This window comes from Nicotiana tabacum, chromosome 5 (genome assembly GCF_000715075.1).
Source record: "Nicotiana tabacum cultivar K326 chromosome 5, ASM71507v2, whole genome shotgun sequence".
NCBI lineage: Eukaryota > Viridiplantae > Streptophyta > Magnoliopsida > Solanales > Solanaceae > Nicotiana > Nicotiana tabacum.
In genome coordinates, this window is record NC_134084.1 from 156,100,474 (window position 1) to 156,106,473 (window position 6,000).

Sequence of the window (6,000 nt, forward strand, 5' to 3'; positions counted from 1 at the left end):
AGACTAAAGATGCTCTACTTTAGCATACTTAAGGGAGTAAATATGCTCAGAGTTATATTTGAAGGATAAGAATAGGCTTATCCTCAAAGATAAGGGACAATATTGATCAAAAATTCGAGTCTTGTCTGGCCAAGGTTATGCGATGCCAAAAGTACTTTATTTTTACAAAAAATATTTTTTGAAAAATTTGAGGTGTTTGGCCAAGATGAAAAAGTGTTTTTGAGAAGCAGCAGAAGCAGTTTTTCTGCTTTTGGGGAGAAGCTATAAATTCTAGCTTCTTCCAAGTAGCAGAAACAGAAAATTAATTTATTCAAAATAAAAATAATCGTACAATAAATTTATATTTTCCATATCATTCCTCGTTAATTTAACATTTTCTATTCCTTTTCCTTTTTTATTTCTACCATGCCTTTCTTATCTTCTTTTTAATCATATGTTGTTCTTTTTCTCCTATTACTAAGAGTATATTTTTAATTTATATTGAATAATGTATTTTGATATATTTAAATTATCATATAAACAATAAGTAATACTTAATTTTATGCTTTGGAATAAATATATTTTATATTGATTAGAATATTTAATTTATATTTTTGTTCTATATTTTATATTTTAAGTAATTCTTTTATAATAAATATTTAATTATTTTTTTAAAATAATATTAATTGCAAAATGAGCCTTTATTATTCTTTTTCTTTATTTAATACTTAAAAGTAGTTTTTAATAATATTGGCCACACACAATAAGCTTGTAAAAAGCACTACTCAAATGAATAAGGCAAATTGTTATTTTGCAAAAGTATTTTTAAACAAAAGTACTTTTTTTAATACTTTTCAAAATAAGTAGCTTTTGGCAGATTGGCCAAACATGCTCTTAGTTAAAAGCTTTTAAAAAGGAAAAAAATACTTTTGAGTGAAGCCAGAAAAAAATAACTTCTCCCCAAAATGACTTTTTTGAAAAACATTTTTGAGAAAAATACAGTTAAAAGTATCTTTTAAAACCTGGGCCGAGCACTAATTGCTGCTCAAAAGCATTTTTAAAATTAATTAGCCAAACACAAATTGTTTCTCACCAAAAATACTTTTTAAAATAGTACTTATGAGAAAAATACTTTTCAAAATAAGTTAGATTTTAGAAATACTGCCAAACATGCTAGTAATATTCACATCATGGGTTACTCGTTATGTACATTCTCTTAATATGCTCCTTCTGATTCCAAAATATGAGTAGTTGTTTTGGCTATACTTACCTTTTTTAATTAGTAGGATGTTAATTAGGTGATAATAAAATGTGGTATAAACATATACTTTTATGTTAAAGTTATTTCTTTTAAAAGGGACTGTCTTACATATTTAAAGGTTAATAATTTGGACAAGAGGTAGTATCACTTCACAAGTAATCTTTGCGTTTGTAAAATTTCAACTATTAGAAACCAAAACCTCTTTTGACTTTTTCCATCAATTTGTTCTTATTGTCGTATACTTATTTTCCATTAAACAATTGGTTTCTCTATTTTGATATTAACTTTAAATTAAGAGTTTAAGGAAATTAGGAAATGTTTAAGAGCCATTTGTCATTAATCAGTTTGGTTAATTTGGTATTAAAAAGCCAGCGAACGGAGAAATAACTTAAAAAGTCGGGTAATAAGCACGTGGCTGTCCAAAATAGAAGATTGAAAGCCATCGGAGGGATTTTTTCTATTTTGTTTTGCAAACTTGAAGAATGCATTGTGTTATCATGTATAAGATATACTTAAAAAATCGTTCGTATTCCTTGGGAGCACGAAAGTTGCGTAAACTGATGAAACAAGAGGGGTAAAATAGAATAAACATATAACAGTTCCTCAAGACTCATAATTAACTTGGTAACTTATTTACAAAAAAATCATTTTGGTTGGTGAAATAAGGGATAATAATCTTCGAATTAGATGTGAAATTATTTTATCCCACGTCTGGTTGAATTTTCGAATTCTCAGATTAATTTAACAACAATTGTGGCAGTATTCCATCCCACATTGTGAGTGGGATAATAGTACCGGGATTGCTTAATCCATGGATAAAATTACTTAATCCATGGATAAAATACTACAATGACAAAAATGCTCTTTTTTCAAGGCTCTTTCCCTAAAGTCCTTTAAAAAAATATTGAAAATAAAAGGTTATCTCAACTTATCTAGTATACATCAAACACATATTTTATATTATACTAGTTCAATAAATCAAACATCTTTCAATAAAAATATATCCACTAACTAATCCTATATTGGTCTAAAATTGGCGATTTGATAATAGTAGATAAACTGAATCAAGGACGGGGTCGACCACGGTGTGATAACATGAAGCCATCATCGAGAGGATTGATGTCAAGGACGAGCAGCTGAAGTGATGAAATAACGGTAGGATAGGTTCAGATATGGACACAAGGAATATTCCTTTGAATATTCCTTTGAATATTCCTTATTTTGTACATTTTTAAGGTTTCTTGGAGATATCCCTTATAAATAGGAAGAGATAGAAAACAAAAAAGGGATCTTCACTTTCTAAGAGAAACATATATTGTAAAAGGTTGACTTGAGAGAATTTGACGAAAAGTTGTTTTGTTCATTGATTATATTACTCAAGCGCATGTTACTTGGTCTTTATCCATAAGATCCAAAGATTCCTTAACCATCTTCATTTCTCTTCTTTCCACGTCGCTATCAGGAGAAGGAACCATCCAAATCGTGTAATAATTGGTGGTAGATTCCTTCTTATTACATTTATTGTCATCCTCTACATTTATTACATATTTATGTTACCACATTTACTAGCATTCATTGAATATAAACGTGCTATTTAACGCTATCAAACGTCGTTCACCACATCGATTCCTTAACACATTTGATCTTGAATTTATTATTCTTATCTAAGATTCACCCTGTATCTCATCATTAGTTAGTTTAACTAAAAGGTTTAACACTTTTTTGGTCAAACAATTTGGCGCCGTCTGTGGGGAGTTTTTTAGTTAAAATTTTAGTATCTTCTAGATCACAAAAAAGGGACTACCATCTTTTCCTCGTTTGCACGAACTAACAAATGGCAAGAAAAGGAGATGAAAGACAGAAAACAATAGTGGGTGTCACTACCAACATCTTAAACACCATCGATGAGGATGGCAGAGAAGACAACGAGAATGTGACGCCGGGTGTTACACCCACGCGGAGTGACTCATCTCCCCCTTATGGAAGTGTAACCGCTTCACGTGAGAGAGGAGCTTCCACATCCACAGCCGAATAAGCACCACCAGCAGTAAAAAGATTACTGGAGGAGTGGCTAACAAGCACTCTAAATAACATACTCGACAAACCCGTTTAAAGGGCGAATAGAAATGTCGCGCTAGCTGATACCACAACGACCACCGGTGAACAAATCCCCCCCCCAACAGGTAACACTCATACCGTTGTTGACACAGGTAATGATGCACTGACAGCCATTTTAAAGAAAATAGAAGAAATGAAAAACAAAAGTAAGGCACTCCGCGACCAGATGAGAGAATATCAAGAAAGGGTCGACAAGATACCGGGCGCCCCAAAACTTCTACCAAAATGGGATATCGGCCGATTCGTTGCACAACCATATAGCGAGGAGGCAGCCCCACATGCCATACCCAAGACCTTCAAAATGCCACCATATTTGAAAATATACGATGGCACCACAGACCCATAAGATCACATCATTCACTATATCACAGCAGTAAAGGGCAACGACCTATCAAAGGAGCAAGTACCGTCAGTACTACTAAAAAAGTTTGGCGAAACTTAACCGGAGGAGCCCTAACTTGGTACTCATAACTACCAGCATGGTCTATAACAATGTTCGAGGAAATGGCCGACAAGTTCGTCACCGCCCACGTCGGAGCTAAGAAAGCATAGGCAAGGGTAAACGACATATTCGCCGTTAGGAAATCAACTGGCGAAGGACTCAAGGTCTCACGACCCTAAACCCGGACTCGATCATGATGGCGCCTCTCATGAAGACAAGGTCAGTCGACACTTTTCCATTTCAGTTTTAAGCAGTTAAACAATAAGAATTAAGTCTAAAGCGTACTAAATAATCGAAACGTAAGCAGTGAACATTATAGTTTGCGGAAATAAAACCCAATACAGCCCGATACTGAAGTGTCACTAGTCATGAGCATCTATCGATACACTACAAGTCTGAAATGTCTACCGAGCTATTACAAAATCACTAAGAAAGAGAAAGAAATGAGATAAAGGGGGAGAAGCACGGGACTGCGGACGCCAAGCAACTATCTCGTGAACTCCGAAATCTGCCGGGAGCTCTCAACCCTCGCTAGCAAGATCAGCAACGCCTGAATCTGCACACGGGGTACATGGAGTAAAGTGAGTACTCCAACTCAGTGAGTAATAATCATAAATAAAGACTGAAAGCAAGAAATCACGCAAGGCACATTGTAGGTTATACGGAAGCAGTAAAAGCCAGTAAAAACAGTGAAGCAGTGATAATGTGTAAAGTCATTTTAGTTCAGTTCGAACTTCATGAAATGCCTTTTTAACTATTAAGCAGGTAAGTAACAGACAAATAAGACAGATAAGCACATAAAGGATTGCCCCTCGGGCACAATGTCAACAATACCAGCCTCTCGGGCTATATCTCACATCACAATGGGTACCCGCGCTCACTGGGGGGTGCAGACTCCTAGAGGTACCCCTTTCGGTCCAAGCGCAATATCAATCCATATCGTGGCATCATTACTAGGCCCTCGTCCTCATATTAACAAGTCACCTCGTGGCGTACAAATCTCAGGCCATTGGCCTCAAAATCATAATCAGTGTTTCCTCACAACATAGGCCCTCGGCCTTACTCAGTCAGAATCTCACAAGCTACTCGGGCAACAGTAAAATATGATGCTCAGCCCAGAATATTATTTAAAATATCATTTAAGTGTTAAAATAGAGTAAACATGGCTGAGTTATGAAAACAGTAGAATATAGCATGACTGAGTTCAAGTATAAAGTCAAACAGCGAGGAAATATCAATAAAAATCTCATAAGGGTTCAAATAGTTGGCACGAGTCCCAAATATGGCATTCAACCCAAAACATGATGATAGCAAATAGTTTTCAGTCAAATACGCAGAAAACCATCACTTGGGATGGACTAAGTCACAATCCCCAACATTGCACGACCCTACGCTCGTCATGTAGCGTGTGCGTCACCTCAATATAGCACAACGATGTGCAATCCGGGGTTTCATACCCTCAGGACATCATTTACAATCATTACTCACCTCAATCCGGTCAAATATGTAGCCCGCGACGCCTTTGCCCCTCGAATCGGCCTCCACTTGTATCGAATCTATCCAAAACCAGAATCACGGCGTCAAAATATGCTAAGGGAACGAAGCCTAAGCGAAAATAATCAATTTACAACACAAATCCCGAAATTACCAAAACTCGACCCTCGGCCCCACGTCTCGGATTCCGGTAAAAATTACATCAATGGATTCCTTATCACTCCTCGAGTTCATTCATACCTAAAGCATCAAAATCCAACCACAAACGACCCCTCAAATCCCAAATTCTAGGTCTCCAATTTCAAGCCCTAGTTCTTCAATTTTAGGCTTAATTTCCATAATTAATTAGGTAGATTTCACATTAGAATCGAGTTTTAAGTCCATGAATTTTACCTCCAAGTGATTCCTCTTGAATCCCTCTTCAATCCTTTAAAAGCTCCAAAATCGCTCAAAAATGGTGGAAATAAACCCCAAAATCGCGGACAAGACAACTATTTAAACATTCTGCCCAGGCGTGAAATCCTTCTTCGCGAACGCAGTCAACGCCTCGCGTTCGCGAAGCACAAACCAACTTTGACCAAAATTTCCTCTTCGCGATCGCGACCTTCACACCGCGAACACAATGCTTTCCTCAGACCACTCTTCGCGATAGCGTTATCACTCTCGTGAACGCGATGAATAAAAACACCCTGAAGATCAGTTGCTC